General features: G+C 41.3%; 1 protein-coding gene across 2 annotated transcripts in view; it reads right to left on the bottom strand.

The window, feature by feature from the left end:
- The window catches only part of nlgn1 (neuroligin 1), a 313,704-nt gene extending 291,515 nt beyond the window's left edge, over positions 1-22,189 (bottom strand). For both annotated transcript variants that reach the window (XM_019256474.2, XM_019256476.2), the window contains exon 1: positions 21,640-22,189. The gene's annotated coding sequence lies outside the window, so the exon portion shown is untranslated. The remainder of the gene's footprint in view (positions 1-21,639) is intronic.
- Positions 22,190-22,451: the final 262 nt, after the last annotated feature.

Raw genomic sequence — 22,451 nt, 5'->3', positions numbered from 1 at the left:
TTTACAGCAGTAGTTATTCTTTAGTGACTGATTCATCGTACGTGGGCCGTATTATGCTTTAATTACATTCCCCACAGTATTTGTATTTACATTCTTTCATTTGCTTTCAAATAGAGAGCGGTAGGCATGTACCTGTGTACTGTAATCCCTTAACTCAGAACTATAAATTTCCCTTGAGTGTGTGTGTGTACTCCGAGCAATGATTTATTTATTTATTTAATTTTGGCACTTTTAGTCCTCCATAGCCCAACACCTGATAGCAGACTTTAATGTGTAAAGTCAGTAGAGCTCACTTTTAACGTTTAACACACAACAAGTGTGCATGTTAAGCCGTAAACATCTCCCAAGATAACACACACAAGAAACCATATGAGTTTCACCAGTGGCTTCCAGTAATAAAAATAAAACTGGGACCCTAAAATGCATGAAACTACATATGAAATGATCATAATATGGAAATATTTTTTTCATTGGCAGACCTTTCCACTCATGTTATGTAGAATAAAAAAATATGGCTCTGACTATGGCAGTTAATGTCTTTCTAAGGTGGTCTAGAATTTCCACTTCATACCCAGGATGAGAGTTTACATCGGCTGATGTTATATCTTTGGATGCCTTATAGGATGCAGGCAACAGTCAAGTGGCAACAGCACGGGAGTGAAGGTGAAGCATTAAGGGAGCAAACAATTTTATTTTCCCATCTGCCGGCTCAGAAACAGGAGTAGAAATCCAGATTTTTCCCTGTGAAACATTTGTTGTTGAAAAGGAAGCTGTTTTCATTGATTGTTCCGCGACTTTGTTAATGAGTCCATAAAAGTGGCTGCGAGTGTTTTTACAGCGAGGCTGCAGAGAAAGCAATGACATGCTGCTCTTTGTCATCACGGACACGTGAACTGCTGAGGGGGACATAAACCAGGCAACAAGTCAAACGCTGGCTGTCTGGAAGCACAAACAGAAACATCTGAAACGTCCTCACGACAGATGACGCCACCACTCATCTCTCACCTTGAAACCACATGTTGCACGCTGGTGTGCGCCATGAGGACCACAGGTATAGTTTTATTATTATAAGTTGTTCACCAAAATGATTCTTCATTTTAGTGCATGTGCGTTGGTTTAGGTTTTTTATTCTCTGTTCTGCCTATAACCGTCTATGCACACACCACTATGTGTCTGAATCACCATCTCTGACTCTCATTGTCAGCTGACTGAAACAAATCAGACAAAAATCATCAAGCCTACATGTTTTGACTTCTGTTATTTCTCTTTTTGTCATCATATTCTTTACTCTTCAGTCTCGTCTCACTGCGCTCCTGTTTATTTCTGTCTCTCTTACTGTGGAGAAACAAGAAATTAACATAAAATGAATAGCCTGCCTTTACAAAGTCAAGAAATGGAGAAAATGAAAGATTCATCATTTTGTTTCAAAAGTTATTATGAGCCACAGTGGGCCTGTTTATTGCTCAAATAAGTTACACCCACAAACAAAAGGCAGAATTAACAGCAGCGTTTTCTGGTGATGAAACTCGTGGATCTGTCTGATCCTCAAACGTCCTCCACATGTATCACACATTTGAACTGAATTAAAGTAAAGTGGTGTCAGGAAATGCAAATCAATAACGTGTTTCTGTCCACCACTGTGACACACTTATTCAGAGTTGGTTCATTGAGATAAAAAACAGTAGGGGGCCTCAATTCTCCAGTTGGAAAACCATTATATTATTATTGCAGAACCAATTTTACTTTAACATAGGCATAAAAACTGATGGAAACATGGCTATTGACAGCTGTTGAAGACCAATCAGAGCCTTGCATACGGGACTAAGAATGGGGATGCCATCTCTGAGTGCTAAATCCAGAAAAAACAGCAACAAAAAAAATGACCAGAAAAAAGTTGACAAGTTGCATATTTTGGAGCCAAACTCTGCACAGTAGTAATCAGCATTGAAGCCGTGGTGTCAAGGATCCACCCATACATCAATTCGACTCAATCATAAGCAGAACTCAGCTGTCAGTTATGATGTGAAAACCCCTTTTTATATAGTCAACCAAAAAATTAAAACCAAACCACAGATTGATGAGAACTAAATTAAATGAGCGTCTTTGTAAAAAATGTATTTTGACGTTTACTTTTCCTTTGGTCCGTGCCCAATCTACTAACATATAACTGCAGCTAGCCACTAGGGGGCAATCATGTTTTGGCACTTTTGGGGAGTTGTTATGTCGTCCATCTTTACATACAGTCAGTGGTTCCGTCCATTGGCATGGATGTGGACCATGTTACAGACAGTAATCTTTGTACAGAGGAGTGAACGTTTGCCTTGTTTCGTGCAATGAATTCAGTCAGTGTAGCAGCTGTATGGCACGGAGGTGTAAGCTACATCAGGCTGTGGCGTCACAGGATATACATAGCAGTAAATCCATTGTAGGTTTCAGAGTCTTCAGGGGGTTTGTTCATCATAAAGACACAAGAATAAGATCAAAAACCACCAGCTTTACTCAGGATCCATGATGCAAAATGTCTTCTATCCCCGAAATGATTCAAATTCAATTATAGGTTATTTATAAGAACACACTACACATCACCAGTCGCCACAGGTGTTTTCTAACGCACCAAAGCATCTTATCCCAGGGATTAACACTTATAGACATACTGCGTATTAAAAAGATAAATAATAATGGTTCTTCTTGTTTCAGTAATTAACAGAAACAATCATGAAGTCTTGAAAACAAGGCGGAAAAATACAAATGACTGCACTGGTGTCAGAAATATGAGACGTGAAGTTGATCTGATTCTAAAGAGTTAAGTCACCACGTCGACTGATTATTTCATTTCTGTTCATGAACACACACTCTCACCTTCAGCACTTAACTTGTTACACAAGACATTTTCCGCAGCACTCGTAATGCTTTCGACACCACGCGAAGAATCCCGATGTCGCAAACGTATTCGTCTGTGGTCTGTCTTCCTCCTTCCCTCTCCCTCACTTTTTTCATCCTCTTCCATTTCTCCCTCTCTGGCGTTAATTTCCTTGTTGCTTCACTTGGCTGGTGATTGAACGCCACCGGGTGTTCAGAGCAAATTTCACACGTGGTCGGGACCGGGTAACCAACTGGAAAATCCCTCTTCAATCTTCGCCTCGCGTCTTCATTCCATTTCCTCCCTCCCCATTCTCTTATTCCTACCCTCAGTTCACTCGCACCTCTTCATTTTTTTTTTTTTTTACCTCCTCCTCAGCATTATCCCGTCCTCTCTTTAATTCATATCTGTGTATATCTATGCATGTTTGACTCTCTGGAGACCTGCTAATGCAGATCCCAGCGCTGGCATTTTTCATTGCCTGTACTATCTTCCATCTATCGCCTTTTTATCACGCTCATATTTCTCTCTGCTATAAAGTGCATACACAAACTGATATTCATTTTAATAATTTGGACCTTTTCATCATTTTTTTTATTTTTTTTTTGCTGCTGTTGCTGCCATCTCAAATCTGTTTTGCATGTTTCCATCCATTAATTTCTTGGGTGTTGAAGTTGCGTGTCCACAAACCTCTCTTCTTATCTATATTCTGATGTTGTTTTTTCCAATTCCTTGCTGTTGCTGCTTTGCCCTGCAGGGATCAATAAAGTTTTCATCTTATCTTTTTGCACCTCCTTAGCTCCTGCTCTCCACTCCACTCATACTTCGCCTCCTCTCTTGCCTTTAACACCTTTAATCAGATCATCCAGCCTCCATCTTTTTCCACTTATTTACCGTTCCCCTCCTCCAGCACAGCCCTTCATGATTTCCTTTTCTGTCCTCTCTTTTTTTTCTTTATTTCATAAAGCTCTATCCTTATCTCTGTCTCATGTTTGCAGTTTTACTTCCTTTACCTCCATTCTTCCCCTCCTTCCCTTTTACATTCACTCCTCAGTCCTCTTCCCTCACATCTTTTTAACTTCCTCTACTCCCCTCCTACCTGCTTTTTTTTTACTCTTCTCACAATTTCATCCCTCTCTCCTCCCCCGACTCCATTCCTTTACCTTCTCCCTCATCCTTCCCCTTCATCTCTCCTAATTTCACCTCGTGGCTGGGGCAGGAGTGCTGTAGCGGCGTAACAAATCCCCGCCGAATCCCCTCAGTCTGAGTCGCTGGTCTAATGAGCTCAGATCAGCCACAGCAGCCTGCAGCCACTCTGCTGCCATTTCACTGACGCTCAATGACAGCTATTAAAGTGACATGTGGCTGGATGTGAGTGTGTGTGTGTGTGTGTGTGTATATATATATATATATCTATATATCTGTGTATGTGTGTGTGTATTGGTGCAGCTGAAAATGTATATGTATATGCACGTATAACAAATGTGATGCAGATGTGCATGTATGCAAAATACCTGAGCTTGAATCTGCTTAGTATGAAAATAGATATTAAATTGAAAATAATAATAATAATAAATTAATATACAAATTAAGAGACACTTCAGAAATTATGTTTAACCTCAAAGACAGAAAATATACAGACGGTTGTTCCTTCATTTCATCTCCCCCTCCTCTGTGTCATCACAAATATAATATTGCAATACCGTCAAATTCACAATATTTCTTTCATGAGTGAATTTTGGCAACCGCGGCCTGGATTATTGTTGTGTTTCTATTCATCTCCAGGCATGAATGTAGTTTTGAACAAATGAACAGTTTATTCATACACAATTTAAATGATAAAATTATATATATATATATAATAGAACTTACAATAGAGCCTGCAGCTTTGTACAAACAAACTGCCGTATCTCCTTTTGTACTTTTGTGTAAGTTGCTGGTTACATTCTGGGGAGATAAATCAGCCAGAAATGTTGCACTAATAGTACGGGTAGTTGAAAGTGATGCATGATGTCGTTTCACACAACAACTGTATTACTCCTCGGATACCAATTGTATTCACCTGGATGTGTCTCCGATCATAGCAGGATATTTCATAGAAGATATTCCTTTTCTGCTGTTTGCAACCATACCACCAAAACATGCAAAGAAATAAATAGAAAAAAAAAAAAAGTCAGTGCCTGTCTTGTTCTCCCGCCTGTTTTTGATTGTGCACCTGTCCCTGATTTGTTTCACCTGGTGTCCTGCACGGTTATTTAGTTTCTGTGTTTCCTTGTTTGTCTGTTAAATGTCTGTCAGTGTCTTAAGCTTACCTGTATTTCTGCTCTATTCTGTTTTCTTCTTAGTTCTAGATTTTTTTTTTTTTTAGAAAAGCACAGTGGCAAAAGAACCCATGTGATGGTAGCGTATGGACTGTGAAAAAAAGCTCTGTTCCTCTCTAAAGCAATTCAAAGTGAGGCATGAACTTTTAACATCCTTCTGAAGGTTTCTAATTAAGTCGTGTTGCATAAGTCTAAAAGTCACAGTTCACCAGTAGCCTTAAGCACTGCCTGATCTCATGACATGTGAAAGTTAAACACTGCAGCATCTGTGTGCATTTCTGCTCAGAAGTGGCTCAAAGCTCAGCCGGATGTCACATGCGGTGTCGGCGACGGCAAATCTCATTATATATTCAGAAACACAACACGCAGAGGAAGATACATGCAAGATCTGCATGACGTCTATTAACCAACAAACCACTGTTCTGCCAGGTACAAATCATCAGATGTGTGACAGACCTGCGGTATAAATGATGCAGCAGTCTTCCAGCTGAATCTCTGTGGAAGTACAAATCATGTTTTCCACATTTGATACGAACAAACACGAAAAGGTGCATTCAAACTGGGGTTAATGTTCCGTTAAACATGCACTAACAAATATTTTAATAAAGAAATGGATTCAATTTGATCACATATTCTTAAAATCACATTCTAGCTATCAATTCCACCTGCAGCCTTACAGTATAAGCTTTGCCAGACCTGGCTCGACATTCAACACCTATTAAAATTGTCAGATCCAATCGAGAGACCTTGACTTTTGATTCTTAACTTCAAAACTATCATGTCCAAAGTCAGCAATGAATTAAATAAATGTGAACCCAAATAATGAACCCAGAGACTCAGACTTAGTACTTTGACCCCTTTTAGAGAATTGTTTTGGTTTCCCAGCCCACATTAACCTAGTGTCCGGTTGCACCAGGTAGCATTTTTAAATAAAAAGCTACCACCAATCAGCTGTTGTACCTTCCCAACACCAAACGACAGACAGAGGTAACATTTAGGAGCTGATACGGGAAAAATGAATGAAATGGGCATTCATGAGAAATGAATGCAGCTTTAAATATTCTTTTGGCTTTTTGAAGGTCACGCAAATATTTGACAAGCCATGTAAAACATTACAGCAGCGTTTCTTCCAGAACGTTTTTGCAACACTCTCCTGGGATGCCAGTCTAACTGTGGTAATGCATTGATGGTTAAATCGTGCTCAGGTATAGATGAGTTAATCCGTTTTAACCTGACTGAGTGACCGAGCAGAATTTTTTAGGGCTACCACTGTAACAGTTTTCAAATCTACCCCAGTCAAAGCAGTGACACTTAACCACAGCAACGTAATGTATTGAAAGATTGGCTTTAATAAAGTAGAGTCAGCATGTGGAGGCAGCCAGTAGGTGTAGTGATTATCTGAGAGGGCAGTCGGGGGAAAACTAAGGGCCAATCTTTTCATCCCGGCTTGTCACCACACAGAACGTAGTGTTATTTTAAAGAGAGGCCGAGAGAGGGATAGAACAGATAAAGAGAGAGAGAGAAAGAGAGAGAGAGAGAGCAAGAGAGCATAAGGGCTCACAGGAGACTTATGGCTTAGTCAGTCACCCAGCTAAACACTCCATCAGCCCGCGCTTTAGTCAGTCTCATCCATATCCTCCTTCTATTTCCCATCATCCATCCATCCATCTCTCCGCTCGCCACCGTTGTGTGATAAATCCTCACAACATCACAGCATTTTAGCCATCCCTCCATCCCTTTGTCTGTCCTATTTTAAGCATCTCATCTCACCTCTGTCTGTGACACACACACACACACACACACACACACACACACGCAGACACACATCGGGGCTTGTGGAAGGGATTTATTGAAGAGGTGCTTATGACTATTTGAGGGATGTGCTTAGCTTGCAGGTCGGTCCAGCTTCAACCTCTCGTCGCTGGTCTGAGGGAAAGCAGTCAGCCTGAGAATATGATGTGTGTGTGTGTGTGTGTGTGTGTGTGTGTGTGTGTGTGTGTGTGTGTGATGGAGAGGGCATAAGAAAGAGAGAAGAAGAAAGACGGCAGGAGAGGAGGATGAAATCTACTGACAAAGTCCACTATAAATAGTTTCACATTACAGTTGTACAATTACTTCTGTGTGTCCATAAAGGATTTGATAATCCAGCGTGCATGATGCTACTGGCTCATGGACACTTTGCAAGCTTGAGTTACTTTGTTTTCTATACAACCCCAGTTTCATAGAAGGACGTCAGCACTGGGCAATTTTAGCAAACCTTTAAATATGAATATGAATCCATGAACTGATCAGCATGAAGGGAAAGAAGAGGTAAGTGAGCCTCTAATGAAACTAAACAGCTGTCCTCTCAACTTACTCTTTTGAAGAATATCAAGAAAATCACTTGAGAGTAGTACATTTATGAATATCCAGCAACAATTGATGTGCAGAGGAGTATAAATGGGTAGACAGAAGTGGTAATAAGGGACATACCTGAGCAATAAATAATTAGTAAAGTGGCATAATGCAGCTCTTGGCTGGGATAAATGGGATTGCACAGCTCCGGGTCGAAACTGCCGGAGCGACATAAAAAGTAAAAAGGTACGATAGCTTAAGGGAGCGCATTTAAGTGGAGTGTCTGTTTATCGGCCTCTCTCGCAAACACTCTGTCTGGCACAGCGGACGTCCACATTCCACGAGCACTTCACTTAATCTGACGAGACGAGGTGTATTCAGTTCACTCAGCAGTGAAGTGGTGGACGAACTCTGCAGCAGACTCTGGGAATCTGTTTTACCGTCTTTTGTCTACATCCTCCTTGATCTGGATGTCTGTCTGATATACCTGTATGTTTTCCTTTGATAACACATCCTTGGCTTCTTGGTCTTTCTGTCAGAGAGATAGGAACACCATCATTTCATTATGGATGAAAAAAAAAATCCCTGTCTTCTCCTGCTATGCGCTCTCCTTAAGTCTTAGTACAGCTGCAATAAAGTCAGAAGTATTACTGCATGCAGATAGTGCAGGATTAGACTCTAAAGCCCTCTAATGGCTGGTTTAAGCCATTTCTTAATAGAGACTGTCCTCACAAGAAAGACTGAATATGAATAGTATCCATTCTTTTTTTTTCTTTTTTTTACTGTCAATGATCTAGATAGAATGATAGTGGCAGACCTAGAACTATCACTATGAACAAACTGCTGCATTTGATGAGCTGGGAGTGAGAATGGACTGGATTGTATTGTACTGTATTGCAATCTCCTCACATCACCCCCACCTTCCTAGTGTAAAGGACAAATAACACGTTAAAGGCCCTGTCTAGTTTGGGCTACTGTAAAATTATGGCACTCCCACTGTATATATAAACAGATCATTTTTAAGTAACAAAGATAAAAAGATTCTTATTTTCAGGTCATCATACATGAAAACATAGTTATAATTATTATATTCCATGTCTGCATTATTCTGAAAATAACGGCCCTGAATCGTACGCACTGCACCTTTTTCAAAAACAGGCAAAGTGGTGAATAAAATAATAATAATAATAATAAATCCTCAATCTACACCAACAAGTAATTCATCTTGGCCATGACGACAAGTTTTACAAGCTGTAAATGAAAAATCTTAAAAAAACAAACAAAGCAGTGCTTGGCATTCTGTCCTTGGTGGAGGTGATGAATATAAACATAAAGTAAACTGTGAAAGGACTACTTTTTCCATTTTTCAATAAGTCCCTTTGTTTACATTGTTTCCAGTTTAGATTTTTTTTTTATAACAATCCATACTGTCTGTTTGGCCAGCGGTTAGCTGCCTGTCGAGCAGGCTGGCTGGCTGACTGCTGCTCAGGCTGTTGACTGGGGGAATGTAGCCTGTGTTCTGGCCTGTCAGTCTGGATCAGTGTGCCCTCCGCTCATACGAACAGAGTTTAACTCCAGCATACAGAGCCTCCAGCGCTTCACACAGACACACACACACACACATGCTTGCCTAGGGAGCAGTAAGGTATACCGAGTACAGAGAGGAGGCGTCAGCTCACTTTGCCTCCTGTTCTGCTCCTCTTCCTCTCATCTTACACCTCTTTCCTCTCCTCTCAGAAACATTTGCACATGCTCAATCTACTCTGGTAAAATCAAAGTTTAGCAAAAAATAAATAAAAATAAGACACCAAAACCTACGATATGAGCTTACATAACTGGCTGTGACAGAAGCACTGGATTGGACATCGATAGAGCACACACACACACACACATACACACACACCTGCTTTAAAATGTAGTTGTTACATCAACAGCAGCCTAATAACCTCACATGAAGGACGAGTGCATTAAGCGCCAATCTGCCTGCACTATATTCAATTCCATCATCTCGACTGAGCAGAATCGATGCATGGATATTTTCTCTCAGTCACACAGTCGGTCAGTGGGCGTCCATACTAAGCAGGCTGGTGTCGTGAGTGCCGTAGACTGGATAAAGTGGAGAGAACGAGCGGTGTTATCCGCGTGGGTGGCACAGGAACCGAGATTTTCCCTTCTCTGTGCGGTTCACCTGGCAGACATTTTGTGCCTGGTTGCCAGGAGGGGGTCAACGGGGAAGCGGTGGGTTGGCGTGAAACCGGCTTTCCTCGCCACCGCACTGGCTCACCGCGAGACGGATCCCTTCAGGACAGACAGAGGCACAGACACAGTGTACCGAGCTGCCTACAGAATGTTCACACATAGACACACACTCCGGTGTCAGCACGAATGCACTCATAACACACACATTTACACACCCAGATCTCAGGGACTCGGGGCATGTTGGATCATTACATCTCTCCTGCATTCGATTCATTCGTTTTCATCACTCGACTCATCTTTCCCCACCCGTGTTACCCCCCGTGAGGGTTCAAGTCTGCTTCAAGCACATAGTTAGTTACTTTGAGGTGCGTATCTGAAAAGCCGCCTCCCCACGGTGCCATCAGGAGCCTAAAGAGGCTCCAAGCTATGGCGGGAGAGTGGCGGTGGCGCTGCTGGGGCCTATATGGTCTGGATTTTGTTTTCATGACTTTTTGATGTCGTTTTATGGAACTTTTAGCTTCAAGGTGTGAAGTCTAAATTGCCTCTCTGTGGATTTTATTTTTCTTTCAAGTCATCTCTTATGAAGAGCCTCGGTTGTCCCGTTTGAAAGCCGGTTAGTGAGGTTTGTCTGCTCAGGCAATTTGGTCAACAGACACTGAAGCAGAGTTCAATGTTATGGCCCCCAAAGAGGTGTGCTGCTCGTACTTTACCACTATTACTTGGTCCCTTTCGTAAAATACTGTTTTTTGTGGTAAATCTTTTTATTTATTTTTTTCTGACAGATCCCAGAATTTCCAGCCTGGGTGTAGTTACTGTTTTAAAAGCACATTTGTCCCAACATTGTATTACTCAAACATCCATGAAGGTCGTGTGTCAAGTAGTTCTCAGTAATCTAATATCAGGAATACGTGGGATTGTTTTTATCATTTGAAACACAACTATTTGATTTTCGTGTGACACATTTGCGTTTGTATTTTAATGCAGATCAGTACATATACCAGATTGATTTTCAAATCATTTTCTGTATTCAAAATGACATTAAAGCATCAAATCAAATCTCATTTTGGCAGAATGTGGGTAGAAAACTGGAATAATAAAGACAGTTTGGAAGAAAGAATAAGGCAATTTGACAAGATCCGTATTTTCTGCCTTTCCTACTTGAACTAAAACAATTAGATACTTAATTAAATGAAGAAAAAGAAGAGTGAAAGAAAGCCCCGGTAGCGTCTTCTTGTAGAATAAGAGCAGTCTATTAATGCTCCTCCACTTGCAGTCTTTTCTTTTTCCAGAAACCTCGAGTCCTAGCAATGCTCGCCTGCACAGAGACACACACACAGTCACGGTCCCTGACCATGTAAACACACACACACACACACACACACACACACACACTGGCCATGTAACCTTAACAGCCCTATCAGCCTGCCAGCACAGTCTGTTCTTTTCAGCTCCATCCTCAGGTGAGCTTTCAGCTGACACGGATGTGTGAAAGGATTTGAAGCCTTTTAAAAGCGACACCCTCAGGGACCGTCACAAGACAGAGAGAGACGGGACGAAGCCATCATCTCTTTGGCTCCACATCAACGCTGTAAGTGTATGCAGTTTTTATTTAATTGACTCTAGAATAAAGTGTGTGTTGGTATACTTCTCATGTAATAATCCAGTCTCCAAATCAAAAGCCAAAAGTTTTTGTGAAGAGTCATTCTTCCCCAACTGTTTCTCCTGAAACATATAAACTGGACAAAGCATTTCATTATATCATTTAGTACTTATGTTAATCCTTCCATGGAAACTGTCGACCCAAGTGATTACATTTGGAAGGGGTGAAAAAAAAGACTCATGTAACCACAGCCAGTAATTCATGGCTTTCACCACTGCACTACATTCCGTACTCAGTCATTTCAGCATGGCAGCCAAGTGCTCTCCTAACCCAATAACAGGAGCTACGGCAGATGAATTCAGTGTCAATAAGCTAATCATAAGCACGGCTAATTTACAGTTACAAGGCCACTCAGCCGGACACGTTTTGTAAATTATACCTTGACAGTGACGTTTGATTGTCGTGACCGAAATCCTCCAGGCCCATGCACAGCACCCCCATCTGATTGTTTACAGCCAAGACAAGTTTGAAATTAAGAAAATCACTCATGATTTTTATATGTGAACTTACTTATGTGTACTTGACACTGTGATGTGTAGCACATTTACTGTCAGTAGGCGACATCAACCCATTGGATAAGGTGTATTAGAAACTAGGTGACCTTGGTTAAAGTTGCGGTCATGGTTAAAAGATACCAATGTTGACTGTTAGCATGAGTCCCAATTTCTAATTTATCTGCAAGTATTTTCATTAATCATTAATTGTCTAGGTCATACCCATTTCTGTTTGGTATGTGATGAAAGACTGGTATTGGTATTGGTCAGACAAAAGTTTGAAGGCTCTATCTTAGGTTTGGAAATTTTCTTTGATTGAAAAAAAAAAAAGTTAAACATTTTTAAAGCTCTACTTTGTTGATCCAACAATGGGCTATAACCTCGTCCACAGGATGGCTGCAATACTATGACAAGCTCAAGAGTTTGTTTTAAGTGTTTAAATGGACAAATGAATAATTCTGTCCACCTCCACCTCCCAGTGGACACAACTCATTGATCCTCTTTGAAAGTCAAATTCACCACATACACTACAACATCGTCAATCCATCGACACACTTACTGCATTGGCGCTCAGTGTTTGCACTTGGATTCATGTCTGTCATGTGACTTTCAGGAGCACTTCATTTCAACCACATACTGCGCTATGCTACACACTACCAACCACAAAAATAACATTAGTTTAATAATGCATTAGCAGTGAACATGTATCTGGCTCAGGATGTGAGTGTTTCCTTTAATCCGTTTTCCACAGTTAATTTCACTGTTTGCTTCCCAACAGTTCCTGTCTATTTTCAGTCTATATTGTGGTTTCCTGGCTATTACGCTCTGTGTTCTCCACATAATTGTAATGTTAACTGTGGGTTGATGGTTTTGTGCAGAAAGCACAACACTTTATTTTATGCATCATGTAATGCAATCCATGCAAATACAACGGCGTTGCTTACTCTGCTCAGCTCATTCAGCTGTGTTCACTCAGCAAGCTAAGCAAGAAAGAGAGATTCCCATTACTCTATATAGACCTTTCTGTCAGGAGCTATCAGCAAGGCAGACACTGTAGCCAGTGGTTTGAAGAGCAGTCAAATGAATGTTGTGCTGCGACCCATTGTGAGTCAGTACTGCAGGATCTACAGTGAAAACTACAGCATGACAGGATATTTAAAGGTCCAGAGTGTCAGATTAAGGGGGCTTTATTTACAGAATATTTTTATTTTATATCTAATTCTACAGTAGCCCAGAATGGACAAACTAAACACTGGCTCTAAACAGGACCTTTTTTCACATTTCACATATTGTGCTTCCTTCATGCAAAAAGTAGAAGGTGAGGCGAAAGGGGCAAACCACAGGATGCTGCTAAATCCTACACAGTGCTCCTTTAAATGTAATGCTATGCAACATGAACGTTTCTACATAAATTCTAAATTTATACCAACAGTAGCACATAAACACGATGAAGCCACCTGAAGAGAACAAGAGCGTTCACACCTGTCATTCTGAAGAAATATAAAAATAATAGATTTTTACCTTTCTGGTTCAGTTTGTGTTCACACTGGCTTTTCACAGACAAACCCAGAGAGGAGCAAACATGAAGTCATATGGACTGACAGCGAATTCAACGAGTGGATGAGCCATTCTTATCTTTCGAAAACCTGCCCAACATTCACGTGGAATGAAACAGACCATAGAAGAAGTGTTGAAGCAATAGGCATAAAACAATTTCTGAATTAATCATCATGCGACACAAACTTCAGAAAAATCTCCACACTGCTGTAGACTCAATATTTTTAGAGTTGAATCATCAGGAACAGCATGGATATGATTCAATCAGTGCTGTCTGAGTAGAGAGTTTTTGAAGAAGTGGAGTGGACGCTTATGTGGTTGAAACAACATTATATAACTTTTGTACCACAAAATAACAGATTTTAAATCATGTTGATGCCAGACTGACTTGTAATAGGCAAAGGAGGGGTGGCGGCAGGGGGATGCCAGAATGGGCACCAGTACCAGAGCCAGGCGGAAATAAAAGACTGACACAGACAGACGCTGAGCTGGGCTTCTTGCTGTTGGACCAGTACGTAATATTGGCTGGCTGCTATGTCTTGTGCTTAAGGTTTGGCTGTTTGTTGTTGTGGACTTGATCATAAGTAATATAATCAGAACAAAAGCACATGTACGGTATTTGCTTTGAAACCAAGGGCACTGCATTGCAAAAATACCAGTTTGCATGCATGTTGATGGAAGACTGGAGTGAGCTGGAAAAAAACTCTACACTGAAACCAGCATAGATACATTTCTCAGAAAAAGCAAAGATGATGCATCAGTACAGTTCTCCACTGAACCAACAATGATTTGACTCTCAGAAAGAGCATTTATGCATTGTGACACTAAACTTCTGCACTGAACCGTCTGCCGATAAAATAATCAACAGCCCCCAGCCATGTCTCTGTCTGATGCTCTCACTGCTTGAGGATGTACAAATTTACAGCATGACAACGCCAGAGAAAGAAACGTCCGTCCCAAGCCAAGGTAAAATGTTCTCAGTACATTCTGTTCCATATATCCCTCCCTTCCTCATTCCTGTCCTTATGGATTACAGCATGCAGATAAGACTAACCAATGGTTAGACATCCGCATCAGTGAGCACAGAAGTGGCTATGCACAGAACAGATGACAAGTCGGCAGTTGCCAGGAACTTCAACAAGTGTGGTTCCATACAGACACCGTGCTATTCTGTGCAACAGACAAAGTCCTCCCACCATTAAAAATACTCCAGGCCTGGACTCCTGAGATGTAGCACGGCCGAATTGGATTCTCAATACATGGAATTATCTTTTTTTTTTTTTTTGGCACCCAACCGCCATAAACAAGGTTCCAAAGTTGAAATAGTATTCTATCTTTCCTGCAGCTTGCTGTGTTTCTTATCACCTCTGTCTGTCATCACTGATAACATGCAGGTATCAGTGCACCCTGTGGTCTACTTTATTTGAGCAGGAACAGCTTCCTCCCTGCCTTCCATCTCTGAATTCTTTATTTGGATGTGACTGTAGGTAAAATCGTGACTCCTCTTCTCTCCTCTCCTCTGTGACATGTCTCCGTACATGATCACCTCTAATGACTCCCATTGTTCTATACATTTTGACACAGCTTGTTTTCTTTCCCACGTGTCGTGCATGTCTAATTACAAGCATGAAGGTTGTTTGTTTTATTTCCGTTCTATGCAATTAAAACAGTCGAATGATTAAAAGAAGCAGCGTGAGCACAGCGGTAATGTGCACCTACAACAGCCCAGGTGCTGCCAAAATTGTTGACGCACAATATTAGCAAGATTATCAATGCATGGGAATAGCTGTGGGTGGTTTGTAAGGGAGTGTTTCTGCTTTTGTTAGTATTATTCATCTGCTCCCCACAGGGCAAAGCATCCAAATGCAAAAAAAGAGCTTTTTATAGCTCTAATAAGCACAGGATGAAGCAGTGATTTGTGTGGCTGCAATATCTAGATGCAGTATGAATCTATCTGACGGTTTCTGATGATGCAAACCTCTTGTCTTCTATAAAAGGTCAGTTCATTAGAATTACAAAAGACTTTGGAATTTCAAACATGAGACAGTTTACATAAGCAGCTGTTTCTACAAAAGGTAAAATGAATTAGCATTTTGTCTGATCTGTGACTTTGCATCTCCTCAAGCATGACTGGCTCCTTTACCAAGTGATGCCCGCTACACACTAGACAGTTTGCATCCATAAGTTTTCAGTTATAATTTTAAATAAATAAAATTAAAAAATCAAATAAAAATTAAATAGTTAACCTGTTAAGTGCATGTCTATAAACTGTCAGAGGAAGCCGGAGTACCCGGAGAGAATCCACGCAGACACGGGGAGAACATGCAAACTCCACACAGGAACCTTCTTGCTGTGAGGCGACGGTGCTAACCACTGCCTCACCATGCCGCAACGGACACAGACTAATAATAACAAAATCAATAAATCATGGCATGATTCAGGCATGAAACATGGGATGGGAAGACTGTAATGTTCATCAAATGAATACATGAAACAAAGAGAAATGTCATATTTTTTAATTTGATCAAAAATTTGATCATCTGAACTTTTGCAATGTTATAATGGTTTTCCAACTGGAGAATTAACGCCACCTACTGCTCATCTCAATGAACCGAGTCCTAATAATCACAGAATAAATGAAAACAAGGATTCATTCACGTCTTCCTTTACAGACTTTCTTAAAATGTGATTAAAATGAGCAAATATTTAAAGTCATATTAAAAGTCATATTAAGTCACATTTACCTTACAACAACCAAAACAAACCAGAACCCATTAGTGTGCTTTACATCATTTACGTTTAGTCATTGAGCTGATGCTTATATCCAAGGACAAGGAGCAATAAGTACTCACATAGAATCAAGTGACAGTTCTAGAGGGGGATAGATTTAGCATGTCCAGTTGTTGGTAGTGTTGGAGAGGAGGTCCTCTCTGAAGAGCTGGAGGTCTTCAGAAGGTTTTTAAAGGTAGAGAGGGACGCCCCTGATCTGGAAGGAACTGGTAGCACATTTCACCAACGGGGAACAACAGACGAGAAAAGTTTGGATTGCCCTGAACGTATGGGTGGCAGAGCCAGACGTCGTTCCAATGGTCAGGAGGTAACATATGCCTGTATAAGGGCTTTCAAGGAGGTATATCGCACAATGAAAAACAAGATGAATTTCATGACACAAAGAAAACAAACAAACAAAAACTATGAACACTGCTCTCCAGGTATCTGCCTACCTCATGAATAAAGATGCCAAATATATAAAGGCACATATTTACTGAATAATTCAACCATACCTGTCATGAAGACTGACAGCTCAAAGCAGAGTAAAGGAAATGAGGTGGCCAGTACCATGGCAGATGTGCACTGTATTGCAGTCCAGTCATTGGTCCATTTTGTGTTTGTTTTATTATTTCCAGGCTTCCAATGGCAATATTCCCACAGGTTTAAACAAAGCAGCCAATAGACAGCACTCCAGAGTTCAGGTTAACTGCAGCCAGCATCAGGACTTCACGTGAATATTTTACACAGCCATTAAATGATATTTGTGACACATTCTATTCAAATTGATATTAAGCAGACAACTCTGTTTTCAGCTTGGAAAAGCGTCATACTGCATTTTCAAAGTCTGTTCAATATAATAACTACATTTATCAAATATAGCAGCAAGTCTAGACATCTAATGAGTAATAAGTGAATTCACCCTTTCCGTGTTTTGTTAACTGGGGCATAGGACAATATGAAGCTTCACATGGGTCGTAAGATTTGTTATGATGTGTTGTGATTAAATATGACTATTCATACATTCATAGTAATCTTTGACTTATTTTGTCTTGATGATCTTGATGATTCATTATTTTGTTGTTTCTTTCCAGTTCAAAACCAGAGCTGTTTTTTAATTCCCATCCCTGACAAATTCATCCATCCTGTGACTATCATCTGTTAGGAGAGCAGAAACAAATTTTCATCAACATGTGAGAGGAAACTGTGGAAAACTGAACCACTTTCTTCTGAAATAAAGTATAGATTAGTTGGGTGAAACCACTTGTGCCCTCTGGATCCCTGTCAATACCTAATTTATTTTCTGCTGTCTCAGTAAAGAAAGATGCATATTTAAAATATTGTAATTGTTTCCTCATTGCCGTGACTCCAGTACAATTAGAGCTTAACAAAATATGGTATATTCAGCAGTGTTTGCACGCTATTGATTCAATACCCCACAATTCACCAACTCTACAAACCAGCCACACTGTCAGGAATCAGACCAGCAAACTTTTAGTTATAAGTCTGTCTCCATATCTAGACCAAGCTGCTTCTCATGTAGTACCGCACAAACACACACAATATATCCAATATCATAAAAAGGTAGTTTGTCATCATCCAAAAAAACACATATAATCAAGTGTAGGTCACTAAAACTGATTAAGGTTAGCTACAAATATTGCCGTAAGAAAACCAAAGCTTGCTTCTGGCCTCCAGCGTCAAAGTGTCGAACTTTGTACACCAAATTATCCACACTGAAAACCTTTTGAGGTATATAATGTCTACTGAATACAAACACTTTTTTTATGTTTTTTAATAAAATGTTGCACACTGACACAGGTCACTAAAGCGTTGCACAAGTGTAGTGCTGAACCTTGCAGGCACCGCATACAGAACATACAGAATTTGGTGACCCTGTACTGTTATTTTGGTGTCCCACCTTTTGATTTAGTCATCAGATGCTTTTAACTGTATTCACTCTTTAAACGAATGTACTCATTTATCCGTGTTAATACTGAAAAGGGCACTTTTTCATAAAAGTGACCTTCGAGGTGACAATGTGCAAGAATACTGTTTTACTTGGCATGCTGACTATGTTTAATACAGCACAGATGCTCGGCTGTATTGCACTGAGTAACTGTAACTCATTTTCTGTAAGTAGCTGCTCCTTCCAAGTCCACATTCCAAGATTGTATAGCCCACATAATAATGTGTCATCAATCCCTGTCCCATTCAAAAGGCTCATTGAAATGCAGTTGGGAAATGAAATGTTGAGGGTAAAAGCACTGTGTACAGCCTTTAGGACTCCGAAACAACACATATTGTGCTATAGAAATGATGTTTTTACACCTGGTATTAACGTTCATCTTGGGTGATCTGATCACAATTGGACAGCTCTAGGTACATCTGATTGCACTTGGCATTAGATTTAAAAAGATACTACACATGCATCTTGTGATCGGACCTCACTTCCTCGCTCTGTGTGTCTATATCTATATACTTGCTCAGATTTAGTCATTTTCCTCGGTTTATGTGCTTCTAAATATGTAAAAATACTATGAAATTCATTTGTTACCCTGTTGGCTGTTTGTACAATTGGAAGTTTGCACAGGCTGTTTTATTTTGAAAAGTTCCTGTGCCGGACTTCTGGCCAGCTCGAGCTGCACTGTGCAGATTGATGTGGGCTTCTCACGGCGTCCATCAAATATACAACAGCTATGTATTCATGGTTGCTTGTGAAACACTAAAACATTGACCAGAACGGGCACGATATAGTGGCGCACACGGAAAGCGTCACATCCATGCCCGGTGGAATTTAGCCAGTAATACGATGCTGCTGACACATTAATGAGTATGTACGGGCTTACGCAAAAGCATCAGTTGAGAAAATGGTCCTACATTGAGATCCTGGACGCATTCTCTTAAAGTTCTGCAGCCTAGACCACTTCAGAATGCGATCAGATCACAGACTACATGAGTCTTGGATGCATTCACAACTGTGCTAAAAGTTTTCCTTGTGATCAGATTACCAAAGACACATGTTAATTCCAGGTGTAAAAAGAACCAGACATGCATATAATTATCATTAGGTTGGTAAACTCACACATGAGACTATGCCATCTGGAAAGGAGATGCAGGTTAAACCCACAACGTCTGAAAGTTACAGGTTCATGGCCATGTCCTTGGAAGGAGGCAACGACTGAATTTGGACACACACGTTGGACACGCCGTCATAAATACAGCACTCACTTGCACTACAACAGTTCAATACAAAAGCTCCAATTTCAACAGCCAGCTTCACATCCAGAACCCCGGAAAACAAAACAGGTAACCAGGGAGCGAGGTGATCACTTATTTTCCCAGAAACAACAGGACCACAGCATGAGTCAACAAGGAATCTATAATTTACGAACTAGCTCCCTCCTATGTACAGAAATGGTAGATGAGGCGAGAGGAGAGCAGCAGAGGAGGAATGTGAGTGAACCAGAGGAGGAGCAGCAGCAGCAGCGTGAAGGGAGGATAGGCGAAAAACAGCGATGAGCGGTGAGTAGATGTTTTCCTTGAGGGCTGAGCTATGTAGATCAGAGCCCCTGGGAGTGAGTGGTGTGAACTGCTGGAGCCCCCCCCCACATACACAGAAACAGCATGGAGGCAGCCTCCACCTCCATGTGATGAGAACACAATAACGCAGTGAGAAACAGAGGGGGGGAGGTCGAGGAACTTCATTAAAGGTCAAAGGGAGATTGTGTCATCTAATGTCAGGGATTTGCACTCCTGCCACATGATCACACACCTTTAACTCTTTAATTCCTCCAAGTGTCTCTCTAACACAACATCTTTAGCTGTCATTATGCTATAAGTGTGCTTTATATTTGTCAAATGTGGCACCAAATGCCTGATTCATGGACTATCAAAGCGCCTGTATTCATTTTGAGTCAAAGTATCATTTTGTCTTTGCTCTTACGCACTCGGTCTCTCTTTTAAATCATGGAGAACAAGCTCAGGTGGGCCTTAAGGTGCTGTGGTTACACACAGAGATGTTGGGAGGGGGTGTTGTCACATGTAGTACAGGAGACTCCTTGACATTACCCCAGATTGTATTTTTGCAGAATCTGAATACATGAGATCACATTAACATTTGGAGCTGCTGTGTTGCCTGACAGTAGCCTCTGTGAAACCAAAAAAAAAAGAAATGTATGCATGATCACTCAGAACTGATTAGGATCATCTGCAAGGCGATTTTTTTTAGAAGCCCACACAGCTCAAGCCATGACTAACATCTCTGTAAGAGAGCTACTCCCCACTCCATCAAACCTGGTCCAAGCTGTATCTGTGAGGAATGATGGGCTACTAAAGTCTATGCTGCTGCTCGGGCCACATCGCAGCATCCAAAGGCTCCTTCTACTTCATTTTTTATTTATTTATTTTTTTATTTTTTGGTGTGACAAGTCCTTGGAGCGCGCGCGCACACACACAAATACCGCATTCATCCAGTTTTATATGGTGATGGTGCCCCCGCAGCGGCCGACGGGCGCAACTTTCCTCCTCCTCCTTCTCCTCCTGGATCGGACAGAGGATAGAGAGACTCCATTCACCATGCATGCATGCGCATGCACATGCACACACACACACACACACACACACACACACACACACACTGTTCTTCTCAATACCCCTCCATCCTGACCCCCCCAGTGACGAGCCTGGGGAGGTTTTGCGTTCACGAAAATTTGAATAAATCCGATTCCAGCGTCAGTATCCAAAATCCAACGGAATCACATCGTTCATTTGGATTAAGAATGCATGAAATCGATTTTGCTTTCATTAACAGCAGCTTGTGCTGAGCGGTGACAGTTTAAGATTTAGACGTGCAGTCACAGTCTGCAGGTGGGAAGCGACGGAGGGACGAACGGACGGAGGGACGTTGAATTTGTCCATGATTTCATACATTTCCACATCAGAGCTAATCATTATGAAAAACTGATTCACCACTCAGACATTTTAGCCAAAAGCGTTATTTTGGGAAGCTGGGCTTATATCTTTTTTTTTTTTTTTTTTTTTTTTTGCGCAGCTCGCCGGGTTGAGTGTGCGCAGCTCTGTGCGTCCATGCGCTTGGAACAGAGTGTGGGAGCCCAAAGTGGCAGACAGAAGCGAAGGAGATGCAGCTTTTCTGCTGTGTGCACGGGGACGTTTCCAACAAACCTCTCCACAGTGTACAGTTCCTCTTCTCACTAACCACTAAGCATAAATAACGTCATGTGGAGAGAAAGGGGCATTCATTATCTCAACATCCACTTTAACTTGTCCTCCACCATCAACCAGCGATTCCTCCGAGTAAATCATGAACTAAGAGCATCAGCTCGCTGCATCACAGTTGCTTGATTTGAACGGTAAAGTGCCACAGCAGATTCTCTCAATGCCTAACGGAGCTTGCAGAATTAAAAAGTGTGAATGTGTATTTACCGTGAAGGAAGGGTCCCATCCGCTGCGTTATCCCCCCACCTCAGATAATATTCCTCTGTGCGTTATGTCCAGTTAGGATAAGGTGCATTCCTTTTCAAAAGCCACATAGCCCCCCCTCCTCCTCCAAAAAAAATAAAAAATCCGACGCTCAAGCGTTGGAAATAAGCCTGGGAAATAATACTGGCGCACTTTTTTTCACTCCAGAGGGTAGAAACTCGGGTTAAATGCGGTCCAACATTTACACACGCGCGGAAAACAATTAAAGGCAACCTTTTTAGTCCAAAAACAAGTCCGCTGATAATCCAAAATGTGTTTTTTTCTTTTAAATTCACAACTAGAACTGATAATCTCCTAGACAGCAAATACCATTACGCTCCGGGTCTTTTGACGCGCACCGGTCTACATGTTAATGTCGGTGATGTTGGAGAAAAAGAAACAAGAGTGGGATTTTTTCCCCCCATCGTCCGCTCCTCACGATCCAGGCTGCACTTGGCTGATAAAACACCGTCCTCTCTCTCTGCTCTCTCCTCCTCTCTTCATCACCCCCCACCTCCCCCTCTTCCTCCTCCTCCTCCTCCTCCTCCAGCCCTCAGTCTCTCTCTACGGCAGCTTTCATGGAGCAGAGACGCGCCTAGCGGCCTTGGAGGGAACTCCACAGCCACGAGTTCACCCCACAACCACCATCACCACCTCCACCACAGCCTGCTTTTAAAGATACACGGAAATGTGAGACTTGAAAATTTCACGTGTGTCTGTCAGGGGAGAAACAGTGGACCGTGCATTTTAAATGATATCAGTCATGTAGAAAATGA

The sequence above is a fragment of the Larimichthys crocea genome, chromosome XVII (assembly GCF_000972845.2).
Source record: "Larimichthys crocea isolate SSNF chromosome XVII, L_crocea_2.0, whole genome shotgun sequence".
NCBI lineage: Eukaryota > Metazoa > Chordata > Actinopteri > Sciaenidae > Larimichthys > Larimichthys crocea.
The sequence above is the reverse complement of the archived record's forward strand: the minus strand, read 5'-3'. Positions and strand labels throughout refer to the sequence as shown.